Source organism: Phyllostomus hastatus, unplaced genomic scaffold (assembly GCF_019186645.2).
Source record: "Phyllostomus hastatus isolate PE091 unplaced genomic scaffold, TTU_PhHast_1.1 phas_contig_1162, whole genome shotgun sequence".
Lineage (NCBI taxonomy): Eukaryota > Metazoa > Chordata > Mammalia > Chiroptera > Phyllostomidae > Phyllostomus > Phyllostomus hastatus.
The window spans coordinates 8,304,247-8,318,585 of NW_025333537.1; the positions used below are offsets into that span (position 1 = coordinate 8,304,247).

Below are 14,339 nucleotides of genomic sequence, written 5' to 3' on the forward strand. Positions count from 1 at the left end.
AGCATGGGAGAGTCACGGTCAAGAGGGATGTCAGCTTTGTTTGTGAATGTATATTTTCTATAAAACTATATTTCTGGATTACTTATGTAGCTGCCAATTGTTTCGGAGCGCACCCCCTCCAAAGGAGTCAGAAAGACTAGCCCGACCCCCTGCCCTACATACAGTGAGTCAACTTCAGAGCTATTTCCAGCTTCCATCCAAACTCTAAAGCCTGCCTTTCGGTCTAAGAGCTCTTCCTACTGCCACTCAGCTCGCCATCTTAATTTTGAAGCCCACAAAAATTACATTTTCTTGCTCAAGAGAGAAGGAGGAGGGCTTAGGAACCCCATCAGACAGCACGGAGGAGACAATGTTTTTATGCAAGAAATGTAACATGGTTAGGTCTCAGCAAGGTTGGCTGAGACAATTAATTTCAAAGCCTTCTGATGGACGGCAATACACAAATTAGCTTCCCCATCAGCTTTAGGAAACGGATTTCATTAACAGTGAGCAATTCAGTGGGGGGTTCTGATGCCTTTTCGGGAAGAGGAGGCTTCACTCCAAAACTGAAATGAAACATTATCTAGAGCAGCTTTGTAATTACACAGCGAGGACCACGATTACCTGTGAAACCGACACCCATGGGTGGGGGCAGGTGGAGCTGGCAGGAAGAACAAAGCCTCAGAGAGACCCTCACGAGAGGCAAATACAAAGATTAAAAGTCTCGGAAAAGCTGATTATCAATTACTCACTTAATGAGAGCTCACGTTCATTTATCCAGTCAGAAATATTGAATGCTGGCTGTGCCAGGCCCTGGGGACAGAGCAGTGAACCAGACACACAAAACTTTTGCCCCCCTCCCACTAGGACAATCTGGGCAGGCGAGCAGGGAGCAAGGGGCAGGAGGTCTCTGCTTTCAACACAGCAGGTGGTCAGGGAGGGGCTCAGACAAGGCCACCTTGGAGCAAAGACCAGAGGGAGGCCAAAGAGCAGGCCCAGCAGGTATCTCAGGAAAGTCTGCTCCAGGCAGAAGGAACAGCACGTGCAAAGGCCCTGAGGCAGGCACACAGCCGGCATGCGCTGAAGGGGCAGCAAATGGCTCAGGTGGCTGGAGCAGGGGGAGCAAGGGAAGGGTCCCAGGAGATGAGACAGGAGCGGAAGGCAGGAGCCGGGCGGGGTAGGACTCTGTAGGCTGTTGTGATTGCTCGGGCTTTTGCTCAGAGGCCCGAGAACCCCTCTCGGAGGCTTGAGAGAGCAGCAGTGTCGCAAACGCACACGGCTCTGACCGCTCTGGTGGGGAGGAGCAAGGGCCAAGGTGCAGCGATCAGTTTAAGAGGCCCCGGTCACCATCCAGGGGACGGATGGGTCACTGAGCACTTACTGCGAGCCAGGGACTTGACCCCGAACCCTGGCTTTTATTTTCATTTGTTTTCATAGAGATATCACCCACCCACCTTCGAGTTCACCGTTTTGAGGTGCACAATTCCATTGTTTTTAACGTATGTGCGAGGTTGTGCGGCCGTCACCACCACCTAGTTCCTGAGCATTGTCTCCGGAGTGGCCATCGGGGCTCCGTCCGGATCAGCTCCCCGCACGCCGGCTGCCTCCTGGGTGACCCGGAAAGGCTGACGCGTCTGGGAATTCCCTGAAGTGGTGACTGACAGGTGTGGGGGCGACACAACTTCAACTCCCTCGCCCCCTTATGGGGACAACTCCACGATGTCGCTACATTGTCTCCAGGCCTGTCCCCACGGGATTAAGCCGTCCTTGGAACTGTCCTTGGTACCACACCCCACAGGGCCTCTTTGCGCTCCCTTGCAAGCCCTACTTCCCTCGTCCCTTGTCCGTGTCGCCCCGGGGGAACGCTTCCTAAGAGACCCTTTTCTCCTAAGTCCTCTCTGAGGCCCTGCTCCCGGGAGCTGACCTGAGCCAGGAGGTGAGCTGCAAAGTCATGGAATCCTCGCTGTCGCTAACGTTTACTGAGCACGTACTAAGCACCCGGCACCTCTGAGCAGCCCTGCACACCCATGAACTCATTTACGTCTCCCCACTGCTGAGGCAGGTGCTGTTATCACGCTCCGCTCACACACGAAGCAAATGAATGAATCGCAGGGAGTTACGGCAGTACGGGAAGTAGGCGGCGGCGCTGAATTTGAACCCAGGCAACCTGGCTCCGAGCCTGCGCTCTGGACCAGATGCCACCTTCCGTGTGGGCCTGGGGAACGCGACTGGCATCTGGGGAGGCTGCACTGGGCCAGGTGCAGGGGAGAGGTGGCAGCTCTCTAGGGAGAGAGAGAAAGATGGAGACCGGCACCGGGAGAAGGCCAGCAGGTCTGCGCATGCGCAGGGGCGCACGATGACATCACGTGTCTTTAGTTGCGGCGACGTCCAGCCGCCGTTCTGGCCGCTGCGCTCTGAAAGATTTCCCGGATTCCACAGAGCACCCTTCGGTTTCATCTGAGCTAACGTGAATGGGCGCCTGAGCCCTGGAACCACACGGGTTCCGGCACGTGCCAGGCACCACGGGCACCGAGAGGAGGTGTGGTCCCAGCCCGGCAAAGGCCATTGGTCGGTCTCCGCGCGACGATCTCGGTCGTTCCTGGGGACGGTATTTACAGAGCGTTTACGTGGTGGGTGCCTCCCACGCACCCGTGAGATGCGAGCCGTAGTCGGCTCCCGGTCACAGCTGGCGAAAGGAGGGCTCGGTGACACCAAGTGCCTCGCATGGGTGACAGTGTGATGAGTGACAGAGCCAGCACGTCAGCTCAGGTGTGACAGTCTCTGCGGGCCCCAGTCAGAAGCACGGAGCTCCCTTGCAACGCTTCTTCATGCCCCGCCTGGTGGGGCACGGTGGGGGGAGCTGTGGGGGGTCTCCACTCGCCTGCTTCTGTCTTTGCTGTGGGCACGGATCATCTCATGGGTCGCCCGAACGTCTCAGAGCCAAAATTTAGGAAAGCCAGCCTTTCTTCCCAAAAACTGGAATGGTGGCACAAAATCCTATCGTCACTCCCTCCTTCTTACCACTTCCCTGACGCATCTCCTCTGACTCCCCACAGACGAGCTCCCCTGACCAGGTGCGACCCTGCAGACAGGACGCAGGTTGTCTGAGGGAGGGAGAACTTCCAGAGAGTGCAGAGCCTTCAGGAAGGGGTGACCTCGCTCTCTCTCTCCCTCTCTCAAGCCACAGCATTCTTCTCTGAGCAAACCAAAGTCCCTTTGTGGGTCAGCAAGTTCTACAGGCAAGCATGTCACTGACGGTCTGAGGGTTTCAAATGAAACAGGTTGGTGTCAGCTGGACACCGGCCAGGAAAACAGACACCGCTCTAAGTATTTCAGATGAAATTTAATGCAGGAAATGGGGTCTGTAGGTGGGTGGGGGGGGCGGGTGGAAAAAGGCCAGAGGCCAAGAAGGAATGGCGGGACCACCCAGCGATTAGCCACAGTGAAAGCCAAGCTTTTTGGATCTGGCTAGACAGAGGGAGGACGGGGGACTGCCAGAGCCCAGGGGCCAGACACAAGAGCTGGAACTATAGAGGAGATGCAGCTTTTCCAAGAGAAGCCTCTCCAGGTGGGAGAGGTAGGAAGCAGCACCCCAGATCCTTCCTTCCTCCTGCCCCGCAATATCCCGCCAAGGTCTCCCACTGGCTGCACCCAGAAGCTAGGGAGCCCAAGAAATGCAGCCTGAAGGCTCCTCCGTGAGGACACGGCAGGGAAGGGACGGCAGTGGATCTAAGGGCAAACGGGCCTGGGACCACCACGCTCTGCTTCACTCATTCATTCATTCAGTCATTCGTTCCCTCAATGAGCAACAGTATGAATCGTGGGCTGACAGTAGATGTGACTCAGGACCCACTTTGCTGAGATGACATTCGACCTTCATCCTGATGGATGAGAAGGTCTGCCCAGTGTGAGGGGCCTCTGCCCAGGATCCAACATTCTTTGGGGAATGACCTTTTACCCCCACGCAGTCCCGTGATTTCCCAAGGAATGAACACATGACCTGAATCTGGCCAATCAGCTCATGCCGCCTTCCTGGCCACAACCACTGGAACGAGGATGGACACATGACTAAAACTGACCCAGTGAAAGGCAACCCTAGCCCTGGCCAGCCAGCCCAGTTGGATTGAGCATCATCCTGATGTGCCGAGGTTGTAGGTTCGATCCCCGGTCAGGGCACATGCAAGAAGCAACCAATGAACGCATCAATGACTAGAACAACAAATCAACGTTCCTCTCTCTCCCCCTTCCTCTTTCTAAAAAAAATCAATAAATAAAAAATTAAAAAGGAAAAAAAAAGGCAGCCCTAGACTGACTCTCTCGGGACACTTCAACAGAAAGGCAATCTCTTTATCCTGGTGCTACTGCCAGGGATAGAGCTCAGTCCAAACTGTCGACGGCCATCTGCCACTGGCAAGAATGAATGTCCTAAAGGATGAAGCCAACACGAAGGTAAAGGGGTTGGAGGGAAAGTCCTGATGATATCACCTGAGTCCCTGGATCCAGCCATACCTGAGGCCAATCATAGTAGTTGCTTCAGTTATTTGAACAAATCAACTTCTTTGGTATTTGCGTCAGGCACTTTAAGTTGAACTTCTGTCACTTGCAATTAAAAAGGCCTGGGCTGGTAAGGTGAGGGAAGGCAGAGGAAGTGGGGTTCACAAGCAGAAGCAGGAAAGAGGGTGGCATGTACAAGGGACCGCAAAGGGTGGCGGGGGGGGGGTGGTGCCTGGCGCTCCCCTGCCACTTAAACAGAGCCGGGAACGGCATAGGGTACCCGGGAGGCGCACGTCTCTCCCATGAGCTAGTGAGCTGGTGGGGGTCACACGGCATGTGTGTCTCCGCAGAGCCACGGTCAACGCCTTGTCTGAACCAGAGCCAGTTCTTGACAGCTGTTCATTTGAACTTCACGAGTTTATGTCTTTTTAAAACAACTTTCATGCAAGCTGGTACAGCTCATCGTGCCTAGGATCCTCCTGCCATGTCTAGCCCAGTGCTGAAGACATACTTAATTTACTTTAGTTTAATGTGACTAGTTGTTGAATGCTTAGTCCATGCCAGGTACAACATGGGCTTCCCATGTACTTGTTGTACTCATCTCCCCTAAACCCTGTGTGGCAGCAATGAACCCCACTTTATGAATGAGGGCACTCAAGACTCAGAGAGAGAGCCTGTTCCACTTGCCCAAGGTCACCCAGCTAGCAAGCCGCAGGGCTGGGATTGAACCCCGGTCTCTGGACAGCGATTTTGGCTGAGTGATCACCACAATGATGGAAAGCAGCGGTCGGTGGGGAGGCAGTGAGAACGCCCACGCTACCATCTGGAAACACGTGGGGCTCCGGGGGTCACGTCTCTCCTCACGCACCGAGGCACCTCAGCTTGGAGCTCCGTGAGGTGGCTGCCCGAGCCCGCGCCGGGCTGCCGGGGCTGCTGTGCCGTGGACATCCACGCCGCCCGGACATGGGCCAGCCGGTCCAGCCCGATGTGACTCAGCACCTGGAAACGTGCTTCTTTAAATAGATCCTATGCTCGGCCGGCTCTCCGAGCCGATCGATGGCTTACCTGTCATTGGAGGGAGGTGCCCTGGGGCTGGCGGAGCCGCTGTGCTGAGCAGGAGCAGAGGGGCACAGCGGGCGCTGGAGGAGGAGGGGTCGGTGGCCGTGACCCTGCCGGAGAATTAAGAGAACGTTCAAGTGAGACATCACCCAGATGCAAGGGGTTCGTCTCCACCCACCCCCCAAACCCGCCTGAGCAGGTAGTGCCCTGCCTCTCCGCCCCCAACAGCCCTCTAGCCTCACGGAGGAACCCTGAACAGGTGGGCCTACGTCCAAACTCCAATCTGTCACCGAAGGACTGCATGACCTTGGACAAGCCCTTCACTTGCCTACCCTCCCATCCATCAGGCGACGGACGCTCTCTAATTACAAAGGCCCGGCAGGAGGCAGGAGACAGACAGCCTGGCTGTTCTCCGAGGAGGATCAGCCGGATGACTTATGGCCCGTCCGTAGCAGACGCTGCCCCGGTGACACCTGACCTGCGCTGAGATGAACCCTCTCCGAGCGGGACAACGATCGTGTTCGGCAGTGTCCTAAGCGGACCTGTGCACCGGAACCGCCACGCCCAGGAAGGACGGACGGACAGACACACACACACACACACACACACTCTGGAGCCACGGGACGACTGGTTCGGAGCGGAGCAGGGCTGCCTTGAAAGCCCGGCTCCATCACTCACTGACACAAACATCCAAAGTGTCGGCTCCCTTGGGGGTTTTTTTTGGAGGTGAAAAATGCTCGATGTAACTTGAAAACATGACAGCGAAATTCACTCTATGTTTGACACGAGAGAAAAAAAACCCGGGCCACAGAGATACGAACACTTCGGGTCTGATGCCGCAGACGAGGCACAACACGAGGGGGCAGGTGACCCTCCTGAAGCACCTTTCTCGGCCCCCCTCGTCCCTTTTCCTCCCTTCCCACAGGGAAAGGGGCACTGTATCACACCTTTGCTGATAGCCCGGCTTTTCCTCAGGGCCTCGGTGAAAGAGGTGTGTCTCTTTCGGCCTTCCCAGAAGAAACAGGTCCAGCCCCACGAGCGAACTCTAACGAAACACTTCAGTAGGCAGATTCCTGGCCGCCCTCCGTTCCTGGCCCCCCTCGGTCCTACCGAAAATCCCCAAGTGCAGATGCTTCGTTTCTAAGCAGGTCCCCCCGCAAGCCCCAGAATTCGGAGTCTAGATGAACTGGGACTTCGGCTTGGGAATTCCTCTTCAGGAAGGATTCTGAAATCCGAAGCACGTGCTTATGAAAGCCCTTCCCCCGCCCCTGCAGCAGGGGGTGAGGCTGAGCCTCTGCCACGCCAGCCGTGGGGGGGGGCGGGGGTGGAGCTCGGCAGGATGGAGCAGCGCGTCTGTGCTCACGGCTTCGCCCCACCGGTGACACGGCGTGAACGTGGGGTTCAGGGCTCCTCTCACCCGTGTGTGCTGTGCACAGGATCCGCCGGACCCCAGTCCCTCGGAAACGGTAGGAGCTGGGAAGAACCTCGACGGGCGGTCAGCAGTAGGCCTGGCTCTGGGGTCTGTAAAAGCCATCTGGCCTGCGGGCAAACCACTTAGCCTCCTGGAACCTCCGTGGAACACCCCTTTGGATGGGCGCCCCCGCACCCCACCGGCCTCTGTCACAGAGCCAGTGACCTCACGCACAAAGACGTGGCCTGCGAACAGTCACGCGCCAGGGAAAGCACAGATCCTGGTGCTTGCCATCCTATCGCACCCAGGCGGCGTGAAAGCTCGGGCTGCTGCGTGCAGCCGCTCAGAGTTATCCTGGCCCCCGCTCGGATGTGCAAAGCCCCGGATGTGGGGCCTCGAGGACCAGCCTCCCAGGAGGTGGGAGGTCGGATCCAGGCAGAAAAAAAAACAAAAGAACTAGGCCCTCGGAGCGCCCGGACCCCTGTGTCGGTGGAATTGGATCTCTGCATCCCATAAATCACTTTCGGACTCCGGTGCGGCTCCGGCGGCGCTGCCCCCGGAGGCCGGAAAGCTGTATCGCGCAGGTTTTATTATTCCTGCCCACCCCCACGTCGGCTCCTCAGGTGGGAATCGGTGTTGACCAGGCAGGCTGACCATTGGAATACTTCAAAACATGATTTATTTTTGCCGTTTCCCCCAACGGCCTCTTTCCTTCCTGGTGGCCATATGAGTTTGGCTCCGAGTGACATCAAGGGAATGAGCGAGTCACCTGTAATTCCTGCTGTCGGGTCTGAGGCTGTCCCGACAGATCGCTCTTCCAGGGTCAGAACCGTCCGGAAGGGGCCCTGGGGAGAGCTCGCTCCTGGCCTGCCCCTCTCTTGGCCCACTCTCCTGTCCCCGGACCCCGGGGAGCCAGCCACCACCGTCACGGCCGGATCAGACCGCTAGCCCCGAGGGAGGCAGAGGCACCTCCCCAGGACACGGGAGGAAAAAGCACCCAGGCCCACGGAAGGCTCAGCACTGACCAGCTGTTTAGGGCACGCCAGGGCCAGGGTCTAGTGCAGCATCTCCCCAGGCCTCCCCCGAAATGCCCGGGAACAGCGCGGGTCCCTCTCCGAGGCAGGGCCCACTGGCCAGTTTTGACAGCCGTCAAGTCATGTGAATGGTCAGGCAATTTGGGGAAACCACGATCCGGCAGGAAAGACCCAGTAGGAAGCTGGGGACACGTGTCACGGACCTGGTGGCGCGTGCCGGCTGTCTCTGCTGCTCCGGAGGCCCAGCTCTGCAGCCCCGAGCGTCACTGGCCACCCTCACGACACCGAGAACGTCTCGGCGACACAGAGAACGTCTCAGCGACGGTGCACTCACATCTGGTGCACTCACATCTCCCTTCCCGGGAGCCTCACTCTGCACCAGGCACAGGCACGGGGAGGGGACTGCCACGCAGGCCCGAGGCGCTCCGTGCTGCAAGCACCCAGCCCCACCACCAGCCAACACCACCGAACAGTCTCAAAGACTTCTTACAGCTGCTCGGACTAGACCGCGGGCAGTCTTCGCTGCAGGCTGAGGCACAGGTACTGTTGCCACCAGCCTTTTCCTGAGGGGTGGGGCAGGAAGCCATGGCCGCCCTCTGTGAGGTCGCAGACCTTGCTAGGCTTTGGACTCCAGGCTCCTACGTGCCAGCTCCTGTGACGGAGGAATGGTAGCAGAAGCAGCTCGTGTTGGGAGTGTGAGGTGACAGAACATGAGAAACCTGTGGCACGGGGTCGTCACGTACTACATACACGCTCAACAGAGACTAGGGTTTTCTTTTACGCCTTTGCTGCGGTTGCACCACAAGCCATTTTGCTTTTAGGATCTAGGTGTCTGTCCCCCCACCTCTGGAAGAAAGTGAGTTTACTTTCTCTCCGAGCCAGAGTTCCCTAGCAAACAGAGCCTGGGGCCGACGCCTGCCGTGTCCAGCCTGTTCTGGAGGAGTGCCGTCCCAAAGAAGACAGACAGACAGGGGAAGTGGGCGTGGGAGCTGGTGCAGCTCGGGGGCGGGTCTTCGGGGAGGCCACGCCTTTCCACCACCCACCCAGGGCGGGAATAACACATCCCCCAGGTCTCACCTCTCATCAGTCAAGTTCCCCCCTCCCCGAGACACTTGTTGATTTCCTGTGGGTCGGTCAGCACCTCCTGCCTCTGGTCCCTCAAGGGGCCGGAACAGCTGCCACAGCAGGAGTGACAATAGCAGGGAAGGTGGAGACCACCATTGTCTCTGAGACCGTGAGAGTCGTGGCTAAGCCCGCTCTGGCCGGAAAGTGAGACAGGTGAGTGGCCCACGGGAAGGTGGGTCTGGCGCACCTTCCATCCAGACGAGAGCCACGATCCGCCTCTTGGATAGCTGTACTCGGACGTCAACTTGCCCTCTGCTCCCCACGTGTGCGAAGTACATGGTTCCACCTGGCCGGGTGGCTCCGTTGGCTGGAGCACCGTCCCATACAACAAAAGGCTGCAGGTTCAATCCCCGGTCAGAGTGCATATGGGAGGCAACCAATCAACGCTTTTCTCTCACATCGAGGTTTCTCTCTCTCTCCCCCCACCTTTCTCCCCTGCCCCTTCCTCTCTCTCTAACAATATGTCCTGGGTTAAGATTCTTTTTAATAAAAAATAAAGCACATAGGTCCACTCCTGACTACCCGTCTTTGAGAAGGAATGGGGTCTTCTGGGCCATGGGGAGCATCCAGTACCTGCCTGCTCCACTCCCCCCCAGAGTGTCTGCTGAGGACCCAAACAAGCCCCAGGACATTCTCAGCCCTGTGCTCCAGAAGGCTGCGCACCTGGCCCTCCTCACCTCAGCCCCTTGGACAGCTGTCCAACAGGAGTGACACTTCAACGTGACCTCCTGGGCTCCTCTCGAAGAGCACGAGGAACAGCCACACCCGGGCCAAGTCCCTTCTTGCTTCTGCCGGGTCTGATTTGGAACGTGGAAGCGTGGTGGTATCCAGTGCCCCTTACTTCGTTCTGCTCATTTCATTTCATTCATTTGTGTATTCAGCAAAAAAAAAAAAAAAATGTATTCAGGGAATCAATAAAAAGGCGAGCTAATGGAGACATGGTTAAAGGGTAATGAATAGACAGTTTGCAGGAAAGAAAACACAAATGACTCTTAAGTATTTGCAAAGATGCTCAATCTCACTCGCAGAAGAGAAATGCAAATTAAAGCCACCCGGAGCCACCCTTTCCCCCAGCAGACTGGCAACAGTCCAAAAGGTTAATAACACGCGTCGCTGGCGAGGCCGTGGGGAGACAGGTATTCTCAAGCCCTGCTGGGGGGAGTTCCCGTGGTGCATAATTTGACAACATCTATCAAAATTATACAGGCGGCGATTCTTTGGCAGAGCAATTCTTCTGGAAATATATCCTCCAGAGATGTTTGGACTTGTACGAAATGATGTATGTGCGAGGTTATTCACCGCAGCACTGTTAAGGGCAAAATATTGGGGACCGGCTAGATGCCTCTAAATCGAAGACTAGTTCAGTGAATCAGGGTAGACCCACACAATCACATTCTATATAGATTTTTTGGAATGAATGAGGTATCTCTTTATTCACTGACATGGTTAGATCTCTGTAATACACTGGCAAATAAAACAGGCACAGAGGGACACGGACGGGGCACCCCCACAATGACACGGCCTGAGAAACACCCCACAACTTAACAGAGCAGTCACTTACTCTGGTGTTCACAGCTCTGAGAGCTGGTTGGGGTTCTGCTGATCTGGGCTGGGCTCAGCGGGGGGCCCTGCTTGAGGCTGCCAGCATCAGGTCCTGTCTGAGCCTGTCCCGCTTTCCTCACTCAGAAGCCAGGCGGAAGGGGCAGGAGTCAGTCTCGACCTGGTCCTCACGGCGGGTCATGGAGCGCAAGAGAGCAACACCAATCACAAAAAAACTTGTCAAGACTCTCTCACGTCTTGTCAGCTAACATCCCATTGGCCAAAGCAAGTCACGTGGCCACGCCCAAAGGCAAGGTGTGAAGGATGGGCTCGCTACGTGGCCGTTGGCAAGGGCGGGGTGTGAATGTTCAACATCACCAGAGAAGAAGGGAGAACGGAGCCAGCAACTCGACTGACACTACCTACAACACACGCTCAATTTTACTTATCTCTGCATAACGAGGTCCGGGGGGGAAAGACTACACAGATGATAACCTGTGTGCCGGGAGGAGGGGGCCTGGGGAGAGAGAAGAAGTAGGTGGACAGGGGACAGGTGAGGAAGAAGATATTTGACTGTCTGTCTTCTGACATTTTTTAAATCAGGGGAATGGCTTACTTGTGCACAAAAGAAAAAATTTAAAAATGCACATTGAGCACCTGCTCAGTACCAGGCACTGGGCCACCTGCAAGTGAGACACACCTGGTTCCTGCCTCCAGGGAGCTGGGGGTTCTCTTCAGTGGTTAGCTATCCTGGCTGCCACCAGGACCACCTGGGGAGCTTTTTGTTTATTTATTATTTCAGCCATCACCAGGAATGCCAGGGACCCTTTGTGATCCAGTCTCCAGTGCTGGGGACCTTTTTCAAAATACTGACATCTGGCTCTAATCCCAGAGATTCTGATGTAATTAGCTTGGGGAGGAACTAGGCATTAGTATACATATTTTTTTTAAGCCCAAGTAGTTTGAGTATGAAGCCAGGGTGAAGAATAACCAGTCTAGTGAGAGGGGACAGATTTAAATAGATAATCACATAATTAGTTGGCTATGCTTTTGCTCAGCATGCCAAAGGAAAAATATGTAGAGTAATTATAGTACTGACAAAGGCGTTGCTTTCCTTGAGCAACTAAATTCTTCCCTCTCTTTGTTACTAAAAAATATGAGACTTAGCATTTCCCCCTTTTCACTTTGGCAGCCAGGAAGGTCAGGGCCAAATCTGAAGCTCCACTGGTACACTTTCTTAAATTCATACTGCTTACACATAGGTAGCCTTTACCCTGAATTGAATTTATGCCCTTACTCATACTTTTTTTTAATGTGACATGCTGAATTTATTGTTTTTTTAAAGATTTTATTTATTTTTAGAGAGGGAAGGGAGGGAGAAAGAGAGAGAGAAACATCAATATGCGGTTGCTGGGGGCCGTGGCCTGCAACCCAGGCATGTGTCCTGACTGGGAATCGAACCTGCAACACTTTGGTTCGCAGCCCGCACTCAATCCACTGAGCTACATCAGCCAGGGCCCTTACTTATACTTTTGTTCATCCTGAGCTTCTTTCTTTTTTTTTTTTTGTCATTGGTTCCTGCTTTGTGCTCTCATAAGATGTCTCAGGTCTATGATGTGGAGGGATTCAATTATCAGTAATGATAATAATAGTTATTATTACTATTATAGTAGCAATGCCTTCTGTTTATTTGCTGGGCACCAATCACGCTCCAGATACTAAAGTGGGCACTTCCAATGTTTTATCTCCGACTCTTTTTAAGAAAACCCCACAGAAGAGGTATCATTAGGCTCATGTTACAGATAATAAACGGGGGCTCAGAGAGGTTAACAGCTTGTCCAGAGTCACACGGCAGGCAGTGAGCAGCCAGGCTGGGGCACTAGTTGCCTGGTGCTGCTGTAACACATTGCCGTCCACTCAGCGACCCCAGATGACACAGGTTTATTGTCTCCGACAGCTCTGAAGGTCAGATGTCCAGACGGGCGGTCAGAGCTCTCTGGAGGTTCCGGGGCAATCACCTCCTTGCCCCTTCCAGCTTCTAGGAGCTGCCTGCATCTAGAAGCTTTGCTGTGGAGGCAGCAAAGATGAGCGAGCAGGGCACGTGATAAGGGGCCAGAAAAGTCTGGGTCTGAATCCCAGCTCCTGTTCTCTGAACAGCGGCTCCCCAAAGATGTCCGCGTTGTCATCCCCGGGACCTGTGCATATGTTACCGTCCATGGCTGGAGGGTCTTTGCAGATGCTATCAAGTTAAGGGATTTGGGAGAAGATTATCCTGGGGTTTTTTTAGGGGGAGAGGGGAATGTAATCATACAGGCACTTGTATTTACAAGGGAAGCAGGAGGGTCAGAGTGAGCAGGAGTCGAGGCCACGGGAGCAGAGGCTGTGTGGGGCCGTGAGCCGAGCCAGGTGAGGCTTCGAGAAGTGGCTGACACAGCTCTTCTGCACTAAATCATTTGTTTCCTTTTCTGTTGCCTCTTCCACTGGCACGCCAGCCTCAGCGTGGGGACCATGTCCATCAATTCACCGCAGCACCCCAGAGCCCCAAGGGCCCAGAACGGAGCTGGCTTCCCACGGATCAATGCAAACAAACCCCGGAGTTGCCCTGATCGAGTGGACAAGGTCTCACCGGGGTACAAAACCCGGCAGACGAGGAAGGGGTGTCAAGCGTCCTCTGCCCAGAATCCCTCAGCTCTGGGAGAGGCTGACGCAGGAGCAGAGGGCCCTCTGCAGTCAGGGCTGTGAGGGCAGGACGGTGCTCCCTCGCCGGGCCCCGTGGAGAACAGAGATTCCATCTCCTGAACATCCCACGAGAACATCCTGCGCGAACGAAGCACTCGGAATCGATCGTGCCGGGGCATCAATAACATTCCACCTTTGAAAAATTCTCCCGCAAGGGCACCAAGATAGATGCGCAAGGAGATTCACTGCGCCGTTTGTAACGGCAAAAGAATTGGACACAACCCAAATGTCCATCAAGAGGAGTCTGGGAAAACAAATGATCCTACAGTTGCAATGATGGAATGCCAGGCGGCCAGGAGATGTGCAAAGACACCGATATTGCGGAGTGAAAAACGTGAGTTGCAGGAAAGTGTATAAAGTACGGCCGTATGTTTTATTTTGTTTGGAAAAAAAACCCCACTATATATCAAAACTCAAGCTGTAGTGGTCTGTGCACTTTTGTACACAAATGATCAATAAAAAAGCAACACATGTATACTTTCTAGGTTTTGGTGTTTAAGAACTGACTTATTCAAATTATTTCTGAAATTAACACTTGCCTTCTCATACAATGCATTTTTCTGCTAAGTGGCTCTCAAGTCAAAAAAAAAGTAGCTTACCAATGGTGGTGGTTTAGAACAGAAGAAATGCAAGAGGCGTCTATGAGCGCACACATACACACACACACAGAAAGTAAACGCAGTGGACACGTTCACGCACAGAAGAGCTGGAGACACTGTGAATGCAAAAGAGATGTGTGATGGAGGGGGAAGGGGCAGGAACCGAGTAGTACGGTTCCGTCACTGAGCTTTTTGACCAGGGATGCACATTACTTTAGTAACGAGAAATAAACGAAGGTTCAAGGAAAGCCCTTCCTGGGACCTGCACCTTTAGGGGCAAAGAGTGAACACCCACTCAGTGTGCAGGAACTCGAGGGGCACCCGGTGGTTGGACGGGGCGAGGGAACTGAGTCTTATCTG

General features: G+C 54.7%; 1 protein-coding gene across 2 annotated transcripts in view; it reads right to left on the reverse strand.

Annotated features, from left to right (window-relative positions):
- RPH3A (rabphilin 3A) overlaps nucleotides 1-14,339 on the reverse strand; it is a 165,301-nt gene that overhangs the window by 91,179 nt on the left and 59,783 nt on the right. For both annotated transcript variants that reach the window (XM_045845844.1, XM_045845852.1), the window contains exon 2: nucleotides 5,539-5,642. The gene's annotated coding sequence lies outside the window, so the exon portion shown is untranslated. The remainder of the gene's footprint in view (nucleotides 1-5,538; nucleotides 5,643-14,339) is intronic.